At 44.4% G+C, this 26709-nt stretch overlaps 1 protein-coding gene across 9 annotated transcripts in view; it reads left to right on the top strand.

Moving 5' to 3' along the window:
• TENM4 (teneurin transmembrane protein 4) overlaps positions 1 to 26709 on the top strand; it is an 850566-nt gene that overhangs the window by 757271 nt on the left and 66586 nt on the right. The gene's annotated exons all lie outside the window — the stretch shown is intronic.

Genomic DNA, 26709 nt, shown 5'->3' on the forward strand with positions numbered 1-26709 from the left:
GCAAGGGGCACAGAGGGAGAGAAGAGAACTGGGAGTTCCATTGTGCAGCCAAAATTCCTTGTGCTAGTGGACCTCCTTTGTTGTGTACTGCCCAGAGTCTGTAGAGATGGTGGGGGTGGGGATTACAGTTTTTTCCCTGCGCATTGCCTTTCTTGTGGCCCTTGTCAGTAGAGGCTTCAACCCTCGGGCAGTATTCAGCTATCCTGCCCCATTAGTGCAAAGATTTCCGCTAGTGCAACAGGACTTTCCCCTCTCCTCCACCTGTGTGTGCCCTGCATCCTCCCCAAATGTGCTCCAGAAGGTTGGGGGAACCCCTGGAATGTATTTGCGGGAAGGAGAGAGGAGGGAGTGTCCCGTTGCACAAGTGGAAATCCTTGCACCGATAGGATGTTTGCTTAGTGCTGCGTTGGATGCAACCCCCATTCTTGTAGGGTAAACGTACTTTTGTTATCTTGCTGCAATGTTTGTTGTTAATAAATGGGGCACCGTCCAGCCAAAGAAGCATGTTTAAGGCTCATTAAGCCAGAGCAAGAACTAGGGGCCCGGATGCTCAATCCTGAGTCCAGTGCGACATCCAGAAACTCTGGAATACCTGGGAATGTCTTTCTCTTGGCTTGCAGCCTCCTTGCAACCACACCCAGAGCCCTAGTTCCTGCTGGGGAATTCTTTTGAGGATTGGCAGGAGGGCTCCAGGCCACACCATAGTGGCGGCTCAGCCTAGTGTGCAGCAGCAATGAGGTAATCACTATGGCCCCATCCACTCCAGATCAAATCTGGATTCTCCAGTGGACATCTGAAAAATTAAGCTGAATATATGCAAGATTATCTCTGGAGCAGACTGGAGAGGTGAGAGGATTCCTCTCAGCATTCCCCCAGATTTACATACAGTTCTTTATGCACCAGTTCTCCAGCATCTATCAGACTGTGGAGATCAGAGGTACCAAAATAGATTGCCATATCCCTGCTCTTAGTGCTGTCTGAAAGTACCCGTTCCTTGCATTCTTTTTTTTTCTGGACACATGGATGTCAAGTGTTTTGCCCTCTATTGCAATCCGGTGAACCTTTCCCACTGCAGAGAGATTGAGAACAGGGGTCTCTGGTGTGGCCCTCAAAAGCCAGGGACTTGATACCACAGCATATCTCATGCCGATCCTTATGGTGATGGACAGCTAAAAATGGCTTAAAGATACAAAGCAAACGGCAAGAGCTAAGTGGCCAGGAAATCAATAAGGGAATGATCAAGTGGCACAAGAGCACTTGTTATCTGTTCATCAAGATGATGTGAAGAGACGTCCTTTGCATTCCGAACTTATCTCGGCAGGTTGTTTTATCATCATAAATGCTCATTTTCAGTATGGACATTCATTCTGAGTTTTGTCATATGGTCTCCTCAGCACCCCCACCCACCCGCCTATGAATAATGCAAAATGTCTGATATTTTGGAGAAGGCAAGGTCTTTACAATTTATACTTCAGAGACATTCATCAATGTCCTTTTTATATCTATTTTATATCTCTTTATCCTGTGCTTGCTCTCTCTCTCAAACAGCATTGGGGCAGCTTGTCAGCGCCACTTGTTCGTTAGAAAGCCAGAGCATAATTCCATAATAAATTCACCCAAAAGTGCGCTGTCACAGGTCATTGGTTTACCTGTACTTCATCGGGCAATTGAGCAACCGTTGTTCCCTTGCAAGGGAAACTAAGCTGTGTCTTTTAACACCTTGGGGGCATTTTATGGAGGCATTGAGCCAAAGATTTCATCCCATTGCCTCTTCTGTGCTTGCTAGTTGTCAGCTCTACACTGCGTCAGCAGTGCCGGTGGGGGGCTGGAAATTCCTGGGTGGTTGGCAGGGAAGCAAAGTCCTTAGCCGGCAGTCTGGCCATAAATCTGCCAGGTCTAGGAGGAGGGGAGCTGATAAGGGCCAGGCTTGTCCGAAGCGTACTTGCCGAGTCAGGAGTCCAGAAGCGAGGTCAGTAGAGGTCCGGGATCAAGTGCCAAGGGGTCAGTCCAAAAGAGGTTGCAAGGAAACTAGGAACACACAAGCCACACCTGATGTTGCAGTCAGCAACAAGCTGCAGCCAAGGTGTGCCTTATAAAGAGCAGGTTGGACCGCAGGTGTGAGTCCTCAGCGTTTGGGCCTTAAGGAGACAGGCCTGCCTCTCTTCTGCCTGACCTTCTGCTGTCTACGTTCTGCAGGTGAGGGGGGAGTATCTTGTTCACTCTCTGCGTCTGGCTGCAGGGCCTCTGCTGTCCCTGGGGTGCTCTGCAGCTGAGGGGGAGAAGGAGCTGGATTCTCAGGAGTTTCCTCTGTGTCTCCTTCTGAGTCTGCTGCACCTGGGTCCGCTGCCGTTACTCCCGAGTCATCCTCATCGGAGGAGTCCTCTGACGGGGCCATGACACTAGTGTAGCCATTCCAGGCTCACCGCTAGGATCCAACCCAACAGGAGATACACCCTTCCTCCTGTCCCCCTTCTTCAGGTTGCTCCTGGTTTGTTCAGGGCACCCCCTTTACCCTTTCCTTTCTGCCTTTGGTTACAACATTCGGGCCTTTTTAGTTCAGAGGAAAGGGTAGTCAGAGGTGACATTATCATAGAATAGTAGAGTTGGAAGGGGCCTATAAGGCCATCAAGTCCAACCCCCTGCTCAGTGCAGGAATCCAAATCAAAGGATTCCTGACAGATGGCTGTCCAGCTGCCTCTTGAATGCCTCCAGTGTTGGGGAGCCCACTACCTCTCAAGGTAATTGATTTCATTGTCATATGGCTCTGTTAGGAAGTTTTTCCTGCTGTCCAGTTGAAATCTGGCTTCCTGCAACTTGAGCCCATTATTTCATGTCCTGCACTCTGGGACAACCGAGAAGAGATCCTGGCCCTCCTCTATGTGACAACCTTTCATGTACTTGAAGAGTGCTATCATATCTCCCCTCAGTCTTCTCTTCTCCAGGCTAAACATGCCCAGTTCTTTCAGTCTCTTCTCATAGGGCTTTGTTTCCAGTCCCCTGATCATCCTTGTTGATGGAAGTGTATAAATTATGCATGGTACAGAGAAAGTAGATAAAGTTTTTCTCCCCTCTTATAACACTGGAACTTGGGGACATTCAGTGAAGCTGAAAGAACATGGAATTCGCTCCCAGAAAAGACAGTGATGGCCACCAACTTGGATGTCTTTAAAGGAGGATTAGACTAATTCATGGAGGATAAGGCTATCAGTGGCTACTAGCCATGATGGCTATGTTCTGCCTGCACTGTCAGAGGCAGTATGCTTCTGAATGCCAAGTACTGGAAAGTGCAGGAGGGGGGAGTGCTGTTGCACTCAGGTGTTGCTTGCGGGCTTTCCAAAATGGGAATCTGGTTGGTCACTGTGAGAACAGGATGCTGGACTGAACAGGCTTTTGACCTGATCCAGCAGGCTGTTCTTACGTTCTTATGAAGGAGATGTAGGCCAGGTGAACGTAACATAAGAATACAAGGCTTGCCCTATTGGATCACCCCAAAGGCCCATCTAGTCCAGCATCCTGTTTTGTGGGCAACAAGAAGCCCAAATGGGAAGCCCACAAGCAGGATATCTGGGCAATAGGCCTCTCCCTCACATGATTCTACCATCTGGTCTTCAGAGGCATATTGCCTCCAAGAGCAGAGGTAGAACATAGCCATCAGGGTTAGTAGCCATGGATTGCACTGTCCTTCACAAATTTGTCTAGACCTCTTTTAAAGCCATCCAAGTTGGTGGCCATTGCTGCTTCTTGTGGTAGCAAATTCCAATGTTTAAGTATGCATTGTGTGAATTACAATCAAAATGGAAAATGCTAGTCTAATATGTTTCCTACAGTAGCACTCCATATAGGGGAGACAGAACTTGAGGTTATGGCAAAGAGGAAAGTGACGGTATTGCTGAAGAAGCAAAACAGCACAGAGGCATGTACGGAGTTCTTAGGGCTGATTTGTGCACATACACACACATCACTGAATCACAGAATAGTAGAGTTGGGCCTATAAGGCCATCGAGTGCAACTCCCTACTCAGTGCAGGAATCCAACTTAAAGTATACCCAACAGGTGCCTCTTGAATACAGTCAGTGTTGAAATCTGGCTTCCTGCAATTTGAGCCTGTTATTCTGTGTTCTGCACCCTGGGATGATCAAGAAGAGATCCTGGCCCTCCTCTGTGTGACAACCTTTCAAGTACTTGAAGAGTGCTATCATATCTCCCCTCAGTCTTCTCTTCTCAAGGCTAAACATGCCCAGTTCTTTCAGTCTCTCATAGGGCTTTGTTTCTAGTCTCCTGATCATCCTCGTTGCCCTCCCCTGACCCTGTTCCAGTTTGTCTGCATCCTTCTTAAAGTGCAGTGTCCAGAACTGGACACAGTACTCAAGATCAGGCCTAACCAGTGCCAAACAGAGAGGAAGGAATGCTTCATGCGATCTGGAAACTATACTTCTGTTAATGCAACCTAAAATAGCATTTGCCTTTTTTGCAGCCACATTGCACTATTGGCTCATATTCAGCTTGTGATCAACAGCAATCCCAAGATCTTTCTTGCAAGTATCCCCCATCTTATAACTGTGCACTTGGTTTCTTTTTGCTAGATTGCTCACAGTTGAATGTGGGTTGCCCATTTGAGGTGATGCTAAGTGGTGTTTGATGCAGACTTCCCATAGGCATCTGGCTGCCTACTGTGAAAACAGAATGCTGTACTAGATGGACCATTGGCTTGATTCACAAGCCAGGCTCTTCTTACCTTGTTATGTTCTTATCTGTGGTGGCTGTTTCACACATGCAAATAATTGCTTGACACATGAGTCATTGAACAGTCATTGGTTATATCTTTATTGTTTTAGAGCCCCTTGAGACCGGCTATTTTTTTGCGGGAATTTTTCTGACATGTCGTTAATGCAATAATAGTGCCTTAGTGATGGATTCATACTGGCCTGTCCACACATCATTCCACTTTATTAGTTGTTCTGCAACGCTTCCCCACTTTTTAACACATTATTGCCATCTGAAGGGGCACTCTTGTGCTATAACACAACAAAAGCAGGAACAAATTGAAAAAGGGGGGGAACATTTGTGGTATAAGAAGTTAGAGGATTTCAGCAGGAAATTACAGTACATGAACTGATTGGAAATGAAGTAAAGCAGCATGTCTGCCCCCAAACTGTTCCAAGTGTAAACAGCATTGAAAGTGGGATAACTGCCCCAATCATGAGTAAGATGGTGCCAATTCAAAAGCATGCCATTAACCTAACAAGCCAGTATCAGTTCAAGTTCATTCTTTGTCCACTAGCTTTTCCCTCTCAAAAAATATTAATATTGAAAATTTGAAAAGAAATACCAATATTTTGAAAAGGAAATATCGATAAATGAAAGGAAATATGAATAAATATCATACTTAATATTGACCTTTTAGAAGCGGATTTTTTATTTCAAAATTTTTTCAAAAATAGTAGCAGAAAATCACTACATAAAAATCTGATCCTCAGCAATAAAGAATAAGTAAATTGATGGAAAATTAGGTGCCAAATTTGAATTGGGTGGGATTCTAACACATCCCTAACCATGAGCACAAATTATCATGAAAGCACAATAAAAAAGAGGGGCCCTTAGTCAAAGGGCCATAATAACGATCAACAGTTTTCATCAAAGAGGAAGCGGGCACACATTAGCACTAAGCAGAATGCAGAAGCAACAGAGCTAAAAGGAGCTTTGGGAACCAAAACGTAAGTCCCAGCTGTGACCAAACTTGGATGAAGCCTTGGAGCAGATCCACAGGAGGGTCAGGACAGAGACATACAGGACACTGCTGCCATCTCATGAGTCCAGTGCACCTTGAAACATCTCTTAGCAGCCACAGTTCCAGTTGAAACACCATCATATAATGGAATTGTCTAAAGCTGAGTGCATGAATGCTCCACATTTTCATTAGCAGCCTAAAGAACCTTTTAACATCTTCCTCTTGGGGGCCTTTGAGCACGGATGACATCTGTGTGTTTCAAGCCAAGAAATACACGAGGCTGTTGCTCCCATCTATTTTATGACTTCCCACAGAATTTTTCTCCGTTACTTTCTGCCTAATTGAATCCCTTAACAACTAGAGATCACGTTTTCCCCAGAAACCTAGAAGCATTCAGAAGGAACCAGAACAGCTTGTTTTTCTTAATGTATTGTCACCCACATTTGAGTCCTCCCGGCCTGATCCCCTATTCCTGAGCCGTGGGAAGTTCAGGGCAGCCACAGTAAGATCGGTTTCCTTGGGAAGGGAGAGAACTCCAGACTGAAGAACATGACCTTATTTACAAATTCACAGTTTGAGATGAAATGGAATGGACAGCCTTGGCAGAATCATTGTAGGTTCCAGAGTCTACTTCTGGCAAATCTTACCTTCTTCTGCTTCTCCCTTTTATCCTTGGAAAGCCTTCCTCCCCCACTGATAGCCATGCTCCTGCACTTCCTTGTAAGATATTTCTGAAATCCAATGATTTTCTTTTACCTTATCCTCCACAATCCATTGGAAGGGCCTCTTCACGCAGTGATGTTGCATTTAATGTGTGCCCCCCCCCCCAAAAAAGGTAATGTGTAGAGGTGACAAACTTGTGTTTGCAAACTCATGTGTGATATGTACTCATTATGGAGCTGTAGTTCCCTGTTAAGTATCCGCTTGCTAGCAAACCCTGTTTCCTGTTGTCTAATGTATGAATCAGTCCAAATAAGCTTCCCTTAATTTTTTTTCCAAAAGCAATCAAATTGTATTTTATCATCTCTTGTTATGGAAAGTGTACATAACCAGGGGTGTAGTCATAACCACGCGTTTCGGAACTTGTCCTTCAGGAGCTACAAACATTAAAACAGACTCAAATCAATGTAGTGGAGAAACGCGTCGAGCTCATAATAAATTTCATCTAGCACCAGAGCTTGTCTCTCTTTCTTGCCCTCCCCCTTCTATATACAGCTTTTTGGCCAGACCAAATTCCTGCCCCTCCTACCTTGCTTGTGACTAAGCCCTTACTTCCGAACAAGCTATTGCTCTCAAAGAGCTTTCTCTCTTCCTCAAGGGGGACCAGCTACCTTGGGGAGCACACCTGCTTCCTTTATGGCAGGAGTAGCCAAAGTGGGGATGCCCTTCAAGTGCTGTTGGACTCCCAGCTCCCATCATCCCCGGCCATTGATCAGGTTGTCTGGGGCTGATGGGTGTTGGAGTCCCAAAATATTTGGAAGGCACCATGTTGGCTCCTCCTGCTCTGTGGCTCCTCCTGCCGACTCTTCCTTCCCTGATCTTTCTCCTCCCCATGTCCTGGACCCTGTTCCTCCTCCTCCTCTTATTGTTATTTTTATTTATTTATATACCCACCCACCCCTCACCATCAGGTCCCAGGGCAAGTTACAACAGTTTAAACCCAGTGTTAAAAACAATTAAAAACAGTCACATGAATAGGATGGGTCCTGAAAACTCATGCCCTAAGTGTGTTTCGGCCAGGGTAAAGAGGTGCGTCTTCAGCATTTGCCAAAAACTGTATAGTGAACATGACAGATGCACCTGTATGAGGCGGGAATTCCACAACTTAGGGGCTACAGAGAATGCCCTCCTCCAGGCCACCATCCCCTGAATGTCTGAGGGCAGTGGAAGCACCAAAAGGGCCCCCTCTGTTGATCTCAGCACCTGCAAGGGTCTGTAGGGAAGGAGGCAGTCTCTCAGATATTTGGAGCCTAAGTCATGTAGGGCATTAAACACTACCGTGAGCACCTTCAGTTGCACCGAAAACGAACTAGGACAAGTTGGGGATGCCCCCAACCCCCCAATCTATTTATTTTATTATGCAGACCCCCAATTAATTGTTTATACAGTGCCATCAGTAGTCATGCAGAGACTCATCAGGAGGGGCATGGGCTCCCTGTTGCAAAGAGCAGGATACAATCTAAAATCAGAGTATTAAAAGAGCTGCCGTAAACGCTGGGTTAATCCAAAACCATGGTTTGCTGGGAAGCAAAGCTTCAGCCATTTTTTTCTTGCAACTATTCCTAGTTTGACAGATCAATGCTGGCCAGCACTAACAGGCAAGTAATGTCACTGCAGAAGCTATAAAGAAACACGTCCCCTGGCAGTCGATGTGACTGACAGCCAGCCATGAGCTCCTGTCCATTCCTTTCTCTTTCCTGCACTCAGACTTCCTTAATCACTAGCATTCTCTGGGGGGATATCAAAAATAAAACCTGTCCATCCCCTTGATCTGTGTTCTTCCTTCAGTTGTCAAGCCTCACCATTAGTAAGACAAGGGAGAAGGAGGATCAGGATGCGTGACACTCTGCTGTAGCCCATGGAAGAACTCCCACCATCCGTGTTTAAACATGGATTTCTCTCGCGAGGATGTGTGGTGGTTAGACTAAGCTCCTAGGAGCAGGGACAGAGCGCTTGAATCTTCCTTTTTAAAATTAGGTGCCCAATTCAGCATGATGGAGGAAACAACAGAGAGAGGAAATTGTGAAAGGGGAGTGGGCGGATTCAGAGAAAGTTGGAGTAAGAAAGGCAAGGAAGGAAATGAGAAGAAAATGAGCATAGTTATGCTTGGAGATGAGTACTAAGGGATGGATGGATGGACAAACTTAGGAATGCTGGTAAATAAATGCATGGCTGCCAGTGAAAATGGGCAACTGTGCTCCTAACTACTCCTCTGCAACACTTTTGTCATCAAGGCTGGTTCCAGAGGGTAGTAGGTTCAGGCATCTGCTGGTGCCCCAAGATTAACAAACGGATCCACAGCCCGATTAGCACCACTATTCTCACTGTTGGTTGAGCCTCCAAGGAAGTCAGGAGCAGTGTGAGAGACTTCTCAGTTTTGCACACCCCCAGTTTCTTCCAGGTCATTTATTCATTCAAAGGATTTTGGGGGCTCCTTATAGGACAGTATTCTCTCTAGGCATCTCACAAACATAAATTCCAATAATGTAGACAGATTACAACCAAAATGCCAGAAAGCCAGGGAGCAGTAAATGCAAACGAAATATCCCTTTTAAACTCTTTTCAGCTCAGCATAAATATAATTCTAATAACCAGCAGCCTAAACCCAATAATCTGTAAAAAAGCAGCAACCTTAATAAAATAATCTTAGTTAAAAGGTGCAAATGGAACAGATAAAGCTTTCTTGAAGTCTAGCGCTTATAGGGCCAACCCCACATCCATTCAGAGGGAGTACTATAAATTAGGGGCAACCTGTGAAAAGGCCCTGTTGTCATGGCCCTGGACCAGGAATCTTCAGATGAGAATCCTCCTCCAACAGCATCCGCAAGGAAGAGGTGGATCAACTCCCTAGTCCTTCCCATGTGAATCTGCCAGAGCCCACATCCCATACCCTGGACCCTGAGGAGACACCTTTTCCACGGAACTCTGATGACTGGACGATAAACTCCTTGGGGAATCAGGAGAGCTCTGAGGAACTTATCCTAAAGCAGTCCCCTCCGCTTGAAACCTCACTGCCCGGAAAAAGGCACCAGCTGCAGGAAAAAGCACTGGCCCTGTGAATTGGCTAGATCAGCCTTGTCCAACCTTTGGGCCACAGATGTTGCTGGACTACAGTTCCCATAATTCCTGACCATTGGCCATGCTGGCTGGGGCTGATGGGAGTTGCAGTCCAGTAACATCTGTGGCCCAAAGGTTGGACAAGGCTGGGCTAGATGAAGCACTTGGGGGCCAGGGCTTCCCTCTTGACTACCTAGCGCAGTTGCTCCAAGATACTGCAGAGACAATGTGTATTTTCTGCTTCAGTGGCAGGGCCACAGACCATGGTCCTGAACTAGTACCTTGCTCTTTATCCAAGGTCCTGACCTTATCTTCCCATCTGTTACCTGGCCTGCTTATTTACAACTTGCTTGGGCCATCACTTTCCCTTGGTAGTGGGCATCACTGTGGATCAGGACACCTATTTTGGTGCCCACTAATCTTAACTGATCTTAATGCCAGGCACATGGGCTCCTACTGGGAAGAAGAGTGGGATACAAATCAAGTAAAATAAATAAATAAAGTCTTCAGTCTTACAGTAGGGGCAGGTACATAAGGCTTAAAGAAGGCCTTCAAATAGCATGAACTTGCAGCATGTAGGTCAGGGCTGGGGAACCTGCAGCTCTCCATGTGTGATTGGACTCCACCTTCCAGCAGCCATGGCCATTGACCATGCTGGCTGCAGCTGATGGGAGTTGAAGTCCAACAACATCTGGAGGGCCATAGGTCCGTGTCCCTAATTTAAGTTAAAGGTGGCCAAAGAGGATAAATTTCCTGGAGCCTCTCAAAAATGTAGGACCATAGGAAGCTGCCATATACTGAGTCAAAACCCACTGGCCCATCTAACTTGGTATTGTCTACACTGACTGGCAGCGACTCTCCAAGGTTTCAGACAGAGAGTCTCCCTGTGCTGGGAATAGAACCTGGGACCTTCTGCATGCAAGGCAGATGGTCTACCGATATAAGCTACAGCCCTTCCACAATATGTAGGAAACTGCCTTATACTGAATCAGACCATTGGTCCATTAGCTCATTATCATCTACACTGACTGGCAGTGGCTCTCCAGGGTTTCAGGCAAGGTTCTCTCCCAGCCCTACCTGGAGATACCAGGGATTGAACTTGGGACATTTTGCATGCAAGACAGATGCTCTGCCACTGAGCTGTGGCCCTTCCCCATCAGTTCCCTAATCTGCGCTGAGTAGAACATAACTCAAGACATCATGATGTTCTGTGTTTCTCCAGCCCCTCTCGCCATCAGTGGCCAATCATAAGGTGGACAAACACTTAACATTGTGGCATAGAGCTGTATTCAGCGTTGCGCCAAGGATTTCTGATTGTGCCACTGAACTTTTTCACTCCTCCTTCATGTGTCCCCTGAATCTGTTCTAGAGGTTTCCCCAACCCTCTGGAGCAGATTTGGGGGGGAGCACGGGACACACATGGGGGAGGAGATGGAGGGAAGTCTCGTTGCACAAGCAGTATTCCTTGTACTGATAGGACAGATTAGTTGAATATCCCCCATTATGAGCTGTGGTAAGTTCCAATAGATGAAGAGGGGCACCTGGTTGTGTGGTTGCTCTTTTCGGTGGCGACTGTACCTGTCCAATCATAGCTCATTTGAAAAATCTCAACTAGGCCAGTGAGCCAGAGTGCGTTGGGGATTAGAGTGTAGTGCTTGGCTTTAGGAGGCCTAACTCTGGGCTCCTACTGGGAGGAAGGGTGGGATATAAATCTAATGAGTAAAAGGTTCAAATGCCTGCTTAGCCATAAAGTTCACTGGGTAGCCTTGGGCCTGGCAATGTCTCTCAGCCTCACTTTCTTCTCAGGGTGGTTGTAAGCAAAAAAAAATGAAAGGCATTTGTAGTCTTGAGCATCTTGGAGTATATGGTCCCAGGCTATGGTCTGAAGCCACATAAGGCCACCTTCTTACTGAAGCTAAGCAGCGTCAGGTCTGGTCAGTGCCTGGATGGGAGACTGCCTGGGAACCATTCGTAAGCCGCCTTGAGTTTCTATCATGAAAAGAAAGGTGGAGGATAAATGTAATAATAAATAAATAATAAATGTAGGATATGGTATCTTAGATCATACTAAGAGAGCAATCCTGTTCTACAAAATACTTGTGCTGTTGTTTTTAATTTGGGTTCGATCACATGGTTACTTCTTTCCTCTTCGCCTCCAACTTGTGTTCCGCCCGTTCCTCAGCAAATGGTTGCCTGGGACCTGTCATGGTCCCCATCTGTCAGTGTCACTTTACCGAACTCCGAGGCAGGCTGCTGGTCTCACGTCAAGGTGTTCGGTCCCCACACTCCGCCTGACAGTAGCTGTCTGCCTGGTGCCGTGTTTGTTGCTGGGGTTTTCTGCTGAGCTTAATTGCTTGTTTTGTCTCCCAGCTGCCAGTTTCTTATGAGAATTTGCTTGCAGTATACACAGGTGGCATAAGAGCGTTTCTGGATGGCTACTTTTAAAATTTTAGCCTCCCTTGCTAGCAGTTTCCTGTAATGTTGTTTCAATTCTTATTTAACATTTGGAGGGACAAACCCCCCACCAATTAACTCTTGAAATCTCTTTAGGCCTTGTGTATGTAACCTTTTCCCCCTTCTCCTGTAGTTATAATACTCTGAACAACTGTGATACTGTAGTGGAGTTAATTTCTGTCAGTAGTGCACTCAAGTACTGTACTCATTATGAGGAGCAGCTCTATCCACCTAATGGAACTCACACCTCAAGCAGCAGTCCCAGTTGTATCTGGGTATATATATAAACTTGGGCGTTTGTCCAAACATCAGTACGGTCTGAAGGCATAATGAGGCTGCCACCTTGCTAAAGCTAAGCAGGGTTTGGTCTGGTCTGTACCTGGACGAGTGACTGTCTGGGAATCACACAAACCACCTTAAGTTCCCAGCACATAACTCTAGTGCTCAAAAGCTTGCACTGGCTACCCATACACTACTGGGCCAGGTCCAAGGTTCTTGTATTAATGTACAAGAACCTTAACAACTTGAGTCTAGGATACCTCAAGGACTTTGTTGTTATGTGCCTTCAAATCAATTATGACTTACAGCAACCCTATGAGTCAGCGACCTCCAATAGCATCTGTTATAAACCACCTTGTTCATATCTTGTAAGTTCAGGTCTGTGGCTTCCTTTATGGGATCAATCCATCTCATGTTTGGCCTTTCTCTTTTTCTACTCCCTTCTGTTTTTCCCAGCAGTATTGTCTTTTCTAGTGAATCATGTCTTCACATTATGTGTCCAAAGTATGATAACCTCAGTTCTGTCATTTTAGCTTCTAGTGATAGTTCTGGTTTAATTTGTTCTAACACCCAATTATTTGTCTTTTTTGCAGTCCACGGTATGCGCAAAGCTCTCCTCCAACACCACATTTCAAATTAATTTATTTTTCTCTTACCTGCTTTTTTCACTGTCCAACTTTCACATGCATACATAGAGATCGGGAATACCATGGTCTGAACGACCCTGACTTTGGTGTTCAGTGATACATCTTTGCATTTGAGGACCTTTTCTACTTCTCTCATAGCTGCCCTCCCTAGTCCTAGCCTTCTTCTGATTTCTTGACTACAGGCATACCCCACTTTAATGTTCGCAATGGGACCGGAGAGTATACTTTAAGTGAAAATCTACTTTAAGTGAAGCAACTGTCTTCACTTGTACTGCACGCAATCACCACTAGATGGCAGCGGCGTCATGCCAATAAAATGTACGTTATTGCGAAGCGCACGAACATTAAGCGGGATATGGGGACGTATGGAGCATGTACGTTATAGCGAGGCAACATTAAGTGAAGCAACGTTAAGCGGGGTATGCCTGTATTGTCTCCATTTTGGTTAATGACTGTGCCAAGGTATTGATAATCCTTGACAAGTTCAACGTCCTCATTTTCAACTTTAAATTTACATAAATCTTCTGTTGTCATTACTTTAGTCTTTTTGATGTTCAGCTGTAGTCCTGCTTTTGTGCTTTCCTCTTCAAGTTTCAACAGCATTCATTTGAAATCATTACTGATGTCTGCTAAGAGTATGGTATCATCTGCATATCTTAAATTATTGATATTTCTCCCTCCAATTTTCACATCTCCTTCATCTTGGTCCAATCCTGCTTCTGTATGATATGTTCTGCATATATATTAAACAAATAGGGTGATAAAATACACCCATCTCACACCCTTTCCGATGGGGAACCAATCAGTTTCTCCATATTCTGCTCTTATAGTAGCCTCTTGTCCAGAGTATAGGTTGCGCATCAAGACAGTCATGCTGTGGCACCCCCATTTCTTTTAAAGCGTTCTATAGTTTTTCATGATCTACACAGTCAAAGGCTTTGCTGTAATCTATAAAACACGGTGATTTTCTTCCAAAATTCCTTGCTCCATTCCATTATCCAATGTATATTTGTGATATGATCTCTGGTACCTCTTCCCTTTCTAAATCCATCTTGGACATCTGGCACTTCTAGCTCCATATATGGTAAGAGCCTCAAGGACTACCTTTATATCCAATTGTCAGTGGGGCAGTGGAATCCTTGGACAGCTCCTTCAGTGTTTGGACTAAAACCTAGAGCGGATTCCAGTGCTTATATCCCTGCCCAATCACTTAATATTATTATTATTATTATTATTATTATTAATAATAATAATAATAATAATAATAATAATAATAATAATAATAATAATAATAATAATAATAATAATAATAATAAAGTCTTTGGAATAGTCAGTGGTCTCTCATAGCTCAGATCCACCAGGAGCTGTGCATTCAGTAGTGTGGACACTGTTCTGTGGAACTCCTTCCTGTCTGGGATCAGATAGGGTCCTTCCCTCTTGGACTTCAAGTTCCTACTGAAGATGTTTGTATTCCAGCAGGCATTTTAATTGAATTCTGACTGTATAGTTTTAAACTTTTTATTTGTACTGTATTGTTTGCAGAGCTTGGAAAAGTTGCTTTTTTTGAACTACAACTCCCATCAGCTCCAGCCAGCATGGCCACTGGATTGGGCTGATGGGAGTTGTAGTTCAAAAAAGTAACTTTTTCAAGCTTGGATTGTTTGTACACCACTTAGAAACAATTGCAATTAATTGGTATATAAATTGTCTAAATAAATCATAAGAAATAAAAAATAATGAAAATCGAGTTATAAAATGTAAGAAAAAATAAAACAATAAATAAGAACAGTCAGATAGGGAAGAAGGGAATCCTCTCGGAGAATAGTATATTTGTTCGTTATAGATAGATAGATAGATAGATAGATAGATAGATAGATAGATAGATAGATAGATAGATAGATAGATAGATAGATAGATAGATAGATAGATAGATAGATAGATAGATAGATAGATAGATAGTAAGTAAGTAAGTAAGTAAGTAAGTAAGTAAGTAAGTAAGTATTCATATACCGCTTCATAGCCGAAGCTCTCTGGGCAGTTTACAGTAACTAAAAACTTTAAAAACAAATATACAAATTTAAAACACATCTTTTAAAAACAATTTAAAACACAATTTAAAAAATTTAAAACAATTTAAAAACACATGCTATTTATTTAAAGAGGCACCTTTTCCTTCTTTGGGCCTTCAAAGTAACATGTCTATATATACGTGCACACACACACACTTTTAAAAATATAGATTGTATTATAACAAAGAACTGCCAAGCACAACACAAGAAAGAACCAGTCAATTTTAGAATTAGAAAAAGCCAGAGTCAGCAGAGCCTTTCATGGACAAGACCCAACAAAATATTTTATTTATTTATTTATTTGACAAAATTTATGTACCACTTGATTGTAATAAAACTTCTTAACAATTTTCAAAAATATTAAAACTATCAATTAAAAACAAGCAATTAAAACATTTAAAAGATAACTAAAATTAACAACAAACTGAAAAAGATTAAAACATGTGTCAATATAGGCTTGTCTAAACAAAAATGTTTTTATCAGGTGCTGAAAAGAACACAGTGAAGGTGCTTACTTGATGTCATTAGGCAGGAAGTTCCAAAGTTCCACACTAAAAATTGATTTCTTACCACTAAGGAACTAATATTATGTAACAGTATCTGTTCTGCTGATCAAAGTGGTCAAGTGGCCATATGTGGAGTAAAGTGATCCCACAAATGGTTGAAAAATATTTTTTATCAGCACACTGGAAAGTCTAATGATCAGGCCACATGAACCTCTGGGAGAAGACACAGGGCCAATCTAATCTCTTTTTTGATGGGTAACCTCCCTTGTAGACTGTGGGAATGCTGTGGACATAATATATCTCAACATCAGCAAAGCTTTTGACAAAGTGCCCCATGATATTCTGATTAGCAAGCTAGCTGAATGTGGGCTGGATGGAACAACTATCAGGTAGATCCACAGTTGGCTCCAGAATGGTACTCAAAGAGTCTCAAACTTCTCAAACTGGGCAGAAGTAATGTGTGGGGTACCACAGGGCTCGGTCCTGGGCCCAGTGTTCTTCAGCGTTTTCATTAATGACTTGGATGAGGGGTGAGGGAATGCTTATCAAATTTGCAAATGATATAAAATTGGGAGGGATAGCTAATACAGTCTGCTTCTGTGTTGGAATTGCTTTGTAATATGCTTTTAAACCTTTTTTTAAAAAAAAAAAAACAGTATTTTTTTAACCTTTTTTAATGTCTTCAAAGCTTTTTAAAAATGTTTTTAAAGTTGTTTTAATGTATTTTAATGTCTGTTTTTATGATGTTTTAAAGTGTTTTTAGTGCTTTTGTTTGCTCCCAGGCTCCTACTGGGAGGAAGGGCAGGATATAAATCAAATAATAAATAAATAAATAAAATTGGAAGGCAGAAACAAAATTCAAAGTGATCTTGATAGGCTGGAGCATTGGGCTGAAAACAACAGAATAAAATTTAACAGCAATAAGTACAAAGTTGCACATCTAGCAAAAAGAAACCAAATGCACAGTTATAAGATGGGAGATACTTGGCTCTACATGCAAGAAGGATCTTGGGATTGTTGTTGATCACAGCTAAATAGTGTGATGTGGCTGCAAAATAGGCAAATGCTGTATTACGCTGCATTAACAGACATATAGTTTCCAAACACGAGAGATATTGGTTCCCCTCTATTTGGCACTGGTTGGGCTTCATCTTGAGTACTGTGTCCAGTTCTGGACACCACACTTTAAGAAGGATGCAGACAAACTGGAACGGGTTTAGAGGAGGGTAGCGAGGATGATCAGGGGACTGGAAACAAAGCCCTAGGAGGAGAGACTGAAAGAACTGGGCATGTTTAGCCTGGAGAAGAGAAGACTGAGGGGAGATGTGATATCACTCTTCAAGTACTTGAAAGGTTGCCACACAGAGGAAGGCCAGGATCTCTTGATCGTCCAAGAATGCAGGACATGGAATAATGGGCTGAAGTTACAGGAGGCCAGATTTCAGCTGAACATCAGGCAAAACTTCGTAACTGTTAAGAGTGGTACAATAGAACCAATGACCTAGGGAGGTGGTGGGCTCTCGAACCCTGGAGGCATTCCAAAGGCAGCTAGACAGGCCCCTTCCATGATTCTCTGATTCTATGATATATACCCTTAGGGACAACTAGCTTCAGGCAACTGATTTTGAGCGTCATCAAAGTGCAGCAAATGGCAGCTATTTAGTTTGTTGTTGTTGTCGCCAGGGAAGGGGCACTTTTTGGATTGTTTGCATCAGGCCCTAGAATAACTTGACCAAACTTGAGTAGTATCACGGCTTGGGGCAGACAGGGGCATCATTTGTTGCTCTGCCTCAGGCAGAGAATTGTCTCCGGATGGCCTGGAAGTCCGACAACCTATGCCAGAGTGGGCCAGGTAATACTCTGACCCTTATAAAGACTGCCAGATGCAGCTTGCTCACATAGTGCACAAGCTGATGCAGCATAGTGGCTTAAGACTCCATTCAATTTTCTGGTTCAAATCTTTCCTAGCTGTAAATTTACTAGGTAGTCTTAGATAGGTCCCTCTCAGTCTGCTGTACAGGAAAAACAATACTGACTTAAATTGTTGTAAGGGACTTAAATATTAATGTATTATTTTATGTTAGTTCTTACAATTCTAAGGCACCTTTCCCCAACCTCTTTTTGGATTCCAGGTCCCGTCAGCCTCAACCAGCAAGGCCAAAGGTCAAGGATGATGTAAAGTGCTTAGAGTTTTGTGGGGTTTTTTTGCAATCAAAAGCTATATAAATTTTGTTAAATAAACTAATGATGATGGAGTTGCAGTTCAAAACATCTGGAGGACATTAGGTTGGGGAAGACTGCTGTAAGATAAATCAGCAGTATTGTTGTCCCCGTAATACTGAAGCTTTTTGTATGTAAACATTTGAACACTTACTATGTAAATGCTACATATTATTTATGACAGGGGCCATAGCTCAGTGATAAGCTCATGTTTTGTAGCCTGAAGGCCCCAAGTTCAGTCCCTGGGTTCTTTGAGCGATCAGGGCAGTCCAAAACATTGCCCACCTTCACCATACATTTATTCTACTAATTCCATTTTAAACAGTCATGGCTTCCCCCAGAAAATCCTGGGAAATGTAGTTTGTTGAAGGGTGCTGAGAGTTGTTAGGAAACTCGTATTCGCCTCACAGACCTTCAATTCCCAGAGTTCTCTGGAAGGAGGAACTGTCTTAAACTACTCTGGCAATGTTTAACTTTTAAAGTTTAAACACTTACGACGTTTCATATGAAAAAAGGAAGTGTGAAGTTTAAGGGATTGGGTGTCACTTCAGGGGATTTTCTTTCTTAGCTTTCTATTATTTCCTAGACACCAAGGTAAATTAATGTTTAGGATGGATTGTGTGAGATGACTTATAGAATACAGGACGTTTTTTTTTCTTGGCTATTAGTTGACAGTGGGTTGCATTCAACAAATTTTTATGCAGAGTACATCTGTTGAAATGAATGGATCTAAGTTACTCATGCTTGTTCTCTGCGTAGGTCTATACTGCATAGGACTAACAATGATTACAACCCAAGGACCACTAGCACTTCCTTTGCTTGATGCAGAACTCTTCCATTTCACCCAGGGAAAATAGAAATATTCACTTAATCTCTTGATGAATTATACATTGCTTAATAATATGAAGCCTAAAATTACTGCATGCCTAAATTACCATCCACTTTCATGAAACATAGTAATGAGTTATCATTCCCAAAATACTAGAAACCCCAAAAGGTCAATTAAAAAAAAAGAGTGGTGAGGGCCCTCAGGGAAGGACTAATTAAAAATGTTGACTAAATAGCTGTTTTCAATGAAAAGTGATCTCTCTGGCCTTGCCTCAGAACAATTTCCAAAATAACTTTTAAAAAGGCAGGTAAATTCATAAGAGGAACTATGTTAATAATTTGACAGATTGCTGTGTCTTCAGCTACAAAGGAAAAAAGGCAGTGTCACTAAATGACCAATGATACACATTCCATATTGGCAAGGCAAGAGTGGTTGAAGGAGAAACTCCTTCTCCCACTGATAGGAGATACAGTTTTATGTACATATATCAAGAGATTTTTCTGGGCAGAGCTGAGAGTGAGTCTTTGCAGTACCATTTAGCTTGTTTGCAGTGTAATTGCATTTAGACCAAGGTCTTCTGAAGGAAATGACTGACTAAATTAGCATTAACCAGGTGCATTGTGGGTAAGACAGTCTTGCCTCCACAAAGGACAAGTTGACCCAAGAGAGGCCAGATGCTTACAAGGCATGGCATTAATTGCTTTTCCCAAATGGGGCAATTTTTATCACTTGGGGAAGTTAAAAAAAAAGATCTCATCAGGAGAAGTGTAGGATTTAAATCTCTTCACCATTTTTCATCCTCTTGGCTCCCTTTAGCCAGGTGCAGATGTCTGAGTTTTTTACAACCAGGTTCAGAATGGGCATATACATGCAGGAGAATGAGGTGGGAGAGTGAACCGTACCACTTCAGGCAGGGGGTTGGGGGGGGATGGCATATAAGAAGAGGCTAGCTGGTGGATCAAACCAAAGGCCAGAGCTTGGAAAAGTTACTTTTTTGAACTACAACTCCCATCAGCCCAATCCAGTGGCCATACTGGCTGGGGCTGATGGGAGTTGTAGTTCAAAAAAGTAACTTTTCCAAGCTCTGCCAAAGGCCCATCTATTCCAGCATCCTGTTCTCAGAGTGGCCAACCAAAATGCCCATGAGAAACCTACAAGTAGGACTTGAGTGTAGGGACAGGGTGGGAATTCAATTCAGTTCACATTTCAAGGCACATCTACCTAATATCATGGCCCCGTCAGAGGACTCATCAGATGAGGATGACTCGGGGGTAACAGCAGCAGACCCAGAAGCAGCAGACCCAGAAGGAGAAATGGAGGAAACTCCTGAGAACCCAGCTCCTTCACCCCCTCAGCTGCAGAGCACCCCAGACACAGCTGAAGCCCTTCAGCCAGACGCAGGCAGTGAACAGGAGACTCCCCCCTCACCTGCAGAACGTAGACAACAGAAGGTCAGGCAGAAGAGGGGCAGGCCTGTCCACTTAAGGCCAAAACGCTGATGGCTCACACCTGCTGACAAACCTGCTCCTTAAAAGTCAAACCTTGGCTTCAGCTTGTTGCTGACTACAACGTCAGGCGTGACCACTGCCAAGGAATCTCCAGCCCTGCCTGCACCCCCACCGACACTGCTGTCTCAGTGAAGAGCTGACACCTAATTTGCACTTTCTAAAGCGATATGAGAACCAAAACAAAGACACCCTTGAATATTCGCACTTCTCTAAGTTTTGCAATACAGTTCTTCCACCAAGTAATGTGTACAAAAATGTATATACTGGGGGAAAGTGTGCATAAAATTGCATATTTTGGTGAAAATTACATACAAAAACACATTGTATTAGAGGAAATTGCTTTGCAAAAATGGATATATTAGGCAAAATGTCATGCAAAGGCCATTAAGAGAAATATGTGAATGGCACTGATGAATTTTCATGAGCACTTTTTTTAACAGAAAAAAATTGCAAATTGATGCGGACTTAAGATTGAAAAAATTGAGAACTTAAGATTGGAAAAATGAGAAACCATAATTGACAGATTCACTCACCCCTACCTGAGTGCAACAGTACTCTTTTCACCTGCAATTCCTCAGCAACTACAGTAGTATTCAGAGGTGTACTGCCTCCGAGAGGGGGAGGCAGAACATAGACATCATGACTAGTAGCCACTGATAGCCTTATCCTCTGTGAATTTGTCTAATGCTCTTTTAAAGCCATCCGAGTTGGTGGCAGCCATCACTGCCTCTTGTGGGAGCGTTTGAAGGCTCCCCACTTAACTCTTTGCAAACAAAGATGACAGAGTTCAGAATAAAGATCGATGCCAGTGGAGACTTGTGAATAAATAGCAATTATAATGTCAATAATTCTCTGCAAAGCAAATAATAATAATATTGGAGGAGATCAGAAAAATGAAAAAAATATTGAAGGAAAAAGGAATCGGATCATTAACAATCACTAGAGGGCCACACTTAAAAATGGAACATAAAAAAAAAAGGATTCCATTTCTAGTGTCTGCCCAGCTAGCTAAACTCGTATCCAGTGTACCCTTTCATATAAATCAATCTTCAGCTTTATTAATAATGTGAACACAACTTGAACAGCAAATAAACTTATACATACTTGCAAATGATCAAATACTTGACTTGCAGTAAAAAAAAGGATGAATGGGGGGAATTAAATCTGACTGAGAGGAAAGAGGTGGTATCAATGAAGTGGAAAGACAATGTAAGGTCAGGCCCTCCATGCTGCAATGCATACTGGCAGAGAACAAGATCAGAGGGAGGCTTTTCTTCTTCTGAGGAGAACTTGTCTAAATAGGATTAGATATTCTACATAGAAACAATAATAGCAAGATTGAATCAGTTGCTAACAGATCTACAATGGAGAGACTGAAGCCGTTCTAAATACGGAGACTAGGGGGCAATATAACAAATAATATAATCCCTATTGGGGACAAAACAAACATGGCTGTCACATTTTTTCAGAGATCATCCCTTCTCACCTCAGGCAGCGCTCAGTTCAGCAAACCAGATGGAAGACCACTCTCCCCAACACTCTGCTCCTCCTGCATATCCAAAAACACCCTGGTTCAACCATTGGAACAGAGGAAATTTGAGTTTCCCTCCACACCAGGCCCACTTGGATGGATTTTGGCTCATTTTCCCATCAGTGTTTTTGCTTGAGAATCACCGACTAAACATAAAGAGTCCTGTTGGATCAGATTAATGGCTCATCTGGTCAAGCATCTTGTTCCCACAGTGGCCGACCAGACAGCTCTGGAAAGGCTACAAGCAGGAGATGAGTGTAACAGCGCTCTGCCCACTTGTGATTCCCAGTTACTGGTGCTTAGAGGCATACTGGTGCTGTTATTGGAGGTAGACCGGAGGCATTGATAGTCTTACCCTCTACGAATTTGCCTAACCCCATTGTAAAGCCATCCAAGTTGGCGGCCAGTGCTCCCTCTTGTGGCGATGACTTGCCACTGTTCCAACTATCTGCCTCCAACAGTGGTGGCAGAACATAGCTATCACCATGTTCTAGGAACAACTACTGTGCTGCCCTCTCAGAAACAGCATCAAAGTTAGTGCTGCGCATAAGCACCTTTCAGTTCTGGTATATTGGCATAAAAGATTGCAAAAGATTTTGATATATATGCAAGAATCCCTATACATCTGGCAACAGGGCCACCCTGGGCTCCTACTGGGAGGAGGGGCGGGATATAAATCTAATAAATAAACAAACAATTGTTTGGTTTCTACATGCATTCAATCGATAAAGTAGTGGTGGAGATCCTGCACCATTCAGGTGTTGGTGGTCTACAGCTCCCATCGTCCGTGATCATTGCCCATACTGGCTGGGGCTGATGGTAGTTTCAGTCCAACAACTTTGGGAGGGCCACGGGTTCCTCACCACTATGATACTGGTACAGCCATGAATATAGTTTCTGCATATCCACACTTCAAGGTGAAGGTCCCACCTAATCTCTCCCTTATATTTTGTGTGTTGGATTTCCCCTCTATGCAGGAGTAGTTAAACATGCATCCCCACCCTTCACACACAAGTGGGCATATGTACATACAAACAAACTGAGGTTGCAATAGTATAAGTATGAAACTGGTTGCATAAACTGGGACCCAAAATTTGGTGCAGATTCTAAGACTTCAGAGGTTTGGTGTACATAGTATTTCCAGTTGTACCATATTAGACACTCTCTCACAATCTGAGCTGTCGTGTGCCCAAGGCATACTGCCCGGTCTATACAAATTCCATGAGCCAGAAGACGTCTCAGGAGCAGAACCCAAGGCCAGACCACATCCCAGGAGCAAAACCCAAGGCCAGACCACATCCCAGGAGCAGAACCACATCCCCGAGAGTCCCCAGCAAATCCAGAAGACCTTGTGACATAATATCCTTGGAACTGCAGGAAGGATCTGTTGAATATTAATTCCAGCTCTCCACTACAGATAATCAGGGAGGAACATGGTTCAGGCAGACAGGATTCTAGGAAGCAAGCAGAAATGGAGACCCAGACAAAGAACTGAACCAGCAGCCCCTCTGCCTGAAAGGCTGGGACTTTGGATGAAAACTCTACACAGATTTCCCCAGAAGGCATAGAATCAAAGTCTTATACTGAGTCAGACTACTGATCCATCAAACTCCGTATCATCTGCACCACTAGTCCCCAACCTTTTCAGACCCACAATCCACCATTAGCCCGAACACTCACTTGGAGAGTTTCTTTTTTATTGTATATGGTAGCCTTTCCCAACCAGTGTGCCTCCAGATGTTGTTGGACCACAATTCCCATCTTTCCTGACTATTGGCAATGCTGGCTGAGGCTGATGGGAGTTGTGGTCCAACAATATCTGGAGGCACACTGGTTGGGAAAGGCTGATATATGGTGACAGTGCTGCAGTTGCAAACCACCTTGAGCCAAGCTGCAACTCTGTAGTGGGTCCCGATCAACTAGTTGAAGACCAACGGTCTGCACCTACTGGTGGCAGCCTTCCAGGGTTACAGACATGGATTTTTCTGAGCCCTACCTGGAAATGCCAGGGGTTGAATCCAGGACCTGTTGCATGCAAGGCACGGCATGTATTATTTATTTATTTATTTCATTAAACTTATAGACCGCCCCATAGCCGAAGCTCTCTGGGCGGTTCACAAGACAAGAAAAGCATCAAATACAGTAACATGTATCAATATAAAACATATAAAAGTTAAAAATTCTAAAAAATTAAAACAATGTCAGCGTATACTAAACAAATTTAAGATTTAAAATTTAAAAAGCCTGGGTGAAAAGAAAAGTTTTAACCTGGCGCCGAAAAGATAGTAGCGATGGCGCCAGGCGTATTTCCTCTGGGAGATCGTTCCACAGTTCGGGGGCCACCACAGAAAAAGCCCTTTTCCGCGTTGCCACCCTCCGAGCTTCCCTATGAGTAGGAACTCAGAGGAGGGTCTTTGATGATGAGCCTAGTGTACGGGCAGGTTCATAACGGGGAAGGCGTTCCAACAGGTATTGTGGTCCTGTGCCGTGTAGGGCTTTGTAGGTCAAAACCAGCACTTTGAACTGGGCCCGGAAACAAATAGGCAGCCAGTGCAAGCAGGCCAGAATCGGTGTAATATGGTCGGACCGTCTGGTCCCCGTTAACAGTCTGGCCGCTGCGTTCTGCACAAGCTGCAGTTTCCGAACTGTCTTCAGAGGCAGCCCCACGTAGAGCGCATTGCAGTAATCTAATTTCAAGGTTACCAGCGCATGAACTACTGAAGCGAGGTTCTCTCTGTCCAGATAGGGGCGTAGCTGGGCCACCAGCCAAAGTTGGTAAAAAGCACCCCGTGCCACAGAGGCTATCTGAGCCTCAAGCGACAGGGATGGATCTAAAAGAACTCCCAAGCTACGAACCTGTTCCTTCAGGGGGAGTGCAACCCCATCCAGAACAGGTCGAACATCCACCATCCTGTCAAGAGAACCACCCACCAGCAGCATCTCAGTCTTGTCTGGATTAAGCCTCAGTTTGTTAGCTCTCATCCAGTCCATTGTCGCAGCTAGACATCAGTTCAGCATGCCGACAGGCTTACCTGAAGAAGATGAAAAGGAGAAATAGAGCTGCGTGTCATCAGCATACTGATGGCAACGCACTCCAAAACTCCTGATGACCGCACCCAGCGGCTTCATATAGATGTTAAAGAGCATGGGGGACAGAACTGACCCCTGCGGAACTCCATATTGGAGGTCCCACGGTGCCGAGCAATGCTCCCCAAGCACTACCCTCTGGAGACAACCCACCAAATAGGAGCGGAACCACTGCCACGCAGTACCGCCCACTCCCAAATCAGTGAGTCGTCCCAGAAGGATACCATGGTCGATGGTATCAAAAGCCGCTGAGAGGTCAAGGAGAATCAGCAGGGTCGCACTCCCCCTGTCTGCCTCCCGACAAAGGTCATCATACAGGGCGACCAAGGCTGTCTCCGTGCCGAACCCAGGTCTAAAACCCGACTGAAATGGATCCAGATAATTGGTGTCATCCAAGAGTGTCTGGAGCTGGTTGGCAGCCACTCGTTCCAGGACCTTGCCCAGGAATGGAACATTAGCTACTGGCCTATAGTTGTTAAAGTTTTCCGGGTCCAGGGACATTTTCTTCAGGAGTGGTCTCACTATTGCCTCTTTCAGGAGGCCAGGGACCACTCCCTCCCGCAATGAAGCGTTAATCACTGCCCTGGCCCAGGCGGCTATTCCATTCCTGCTAGCTTTTATTAGCCAAGAAGGGCAAGGATCCAATTTAGAAGTGGTCGCACGCACCAGTCCAAGCACCTTGTCAACGTCCTCAAGCTGTACCAACTGAAACTCATCCAAAGAATTAGGACACCTCATTAGGTGCTGGACACCTCATTCGATTCAACTGCCACAACATTGGAGTCTAAGTCCTGGCAGATGCAAGAGATTTTATCCTGGAAGTGCCTAGCAAATTTATTATAGCGCGCCTGAGATGACTGCACCATGTCCGTAGGGCCAGAATGTAATAGCCCTCGGACAATTTTAAAGAGCTTTGCTGGACGGCAGATAGATGATTTTATAGTGGCAGCAAAATGTTGCTTTTTTGCTGCCCTCACTGCCCCCAAGTACACCTTAGTATAGGCACTTACCAGTGCATGATTGCATCCGTCAGGAGTCCGCCTCCATCTGCACTCAAGCCGTCTCCTCTGCTGTTTCATCGCTCTCAGCTCCAGAGTAGACCATGGAGCTGCATGAGCTCTACACCAGAGAGGGCGCACAGGAGCGATTGTGTCAACTGCCCGGGTCATTTCTGCATTCCACAGTTCCACCAGGGCTTCGACAGGAGCACCAGCCCTATCAGCCGGAAAACTCCCCAGAGCCCTTTGAAAATCCTCAGGAATCATTAGTTTCTGGGGGCGGACCATCTTAATGGGTCCCCCCCCCTTGCAGAGGGAAGAGGTCGCTGTAAGTCTAAACCTCAACAAGCGATGATCTGTCCATGACAAAGGGATCGATGTAAAATTCCCCACATACAGATCACCATCTCCCTGTCCCGTGGCAAAGATTAGATCAAGAGTGTGTCCTGCTATATGTGTTGGGCCAACAGCATATTGAGACAGCCCCATGGTTGTCATGGAAGCCATGAAGTCCTGAGCCGCCCCCGACAAGGTGGCCTCGGCATGAATGTTGACATCCCCCAGTACCAAAAGTCTAGGGGATCTCAACAGTGATGGACCACCTCCATCAGCTCAGTTAGGGAGTCCGTTGGGCAGCTGGGTGGGCGGTACACCAACAGAAGCCCCAATCTGTCACGTTGACCCAACACAAGATGCAAGCACTCCAAACCAGTAACCACATGGACAGGGTGCTTGGCGAGGGAGATGGAACTCCTGTAGACCACAGCGACCCCCCCTCCCCGACCCTCAGATCTACCCTGATGCTGAACCAGATACCCTGGTGGGCATAGCTGGGAGAGGCCAACTCCTCCCTGCTCACCCACCCAGGTCTCTGTAATGCACATCAGGTCGGCCCCTTCCTCCACAATTAAATCGTGGATGAGGGAGATATTATTTTGAACCGATCTGGCATATTAATGAGCTACATTTATTATTTATTTATTTTATTTTATTTATTAGATTTATATCCCACTCTTCCTCCCAGCAGGAGCCCAGGGCAGCAAACAAAAGCACTAAAAACACTTTAAAACATCATA

Source organism: Rhineura floridana, chromosome 5 (assembly GCF_030035675.1).
Source record: "Rhineura floridana isolate rRhiFlo1 chromosome 5, rRhiFlo1.hap2, whole genome shotgun sequence".
NCBI lineage: Eukaryota > Metazoa > Chordata > Lepidosauria > Squamata > Rhineuridae > Rhineura > Rhineura floridana.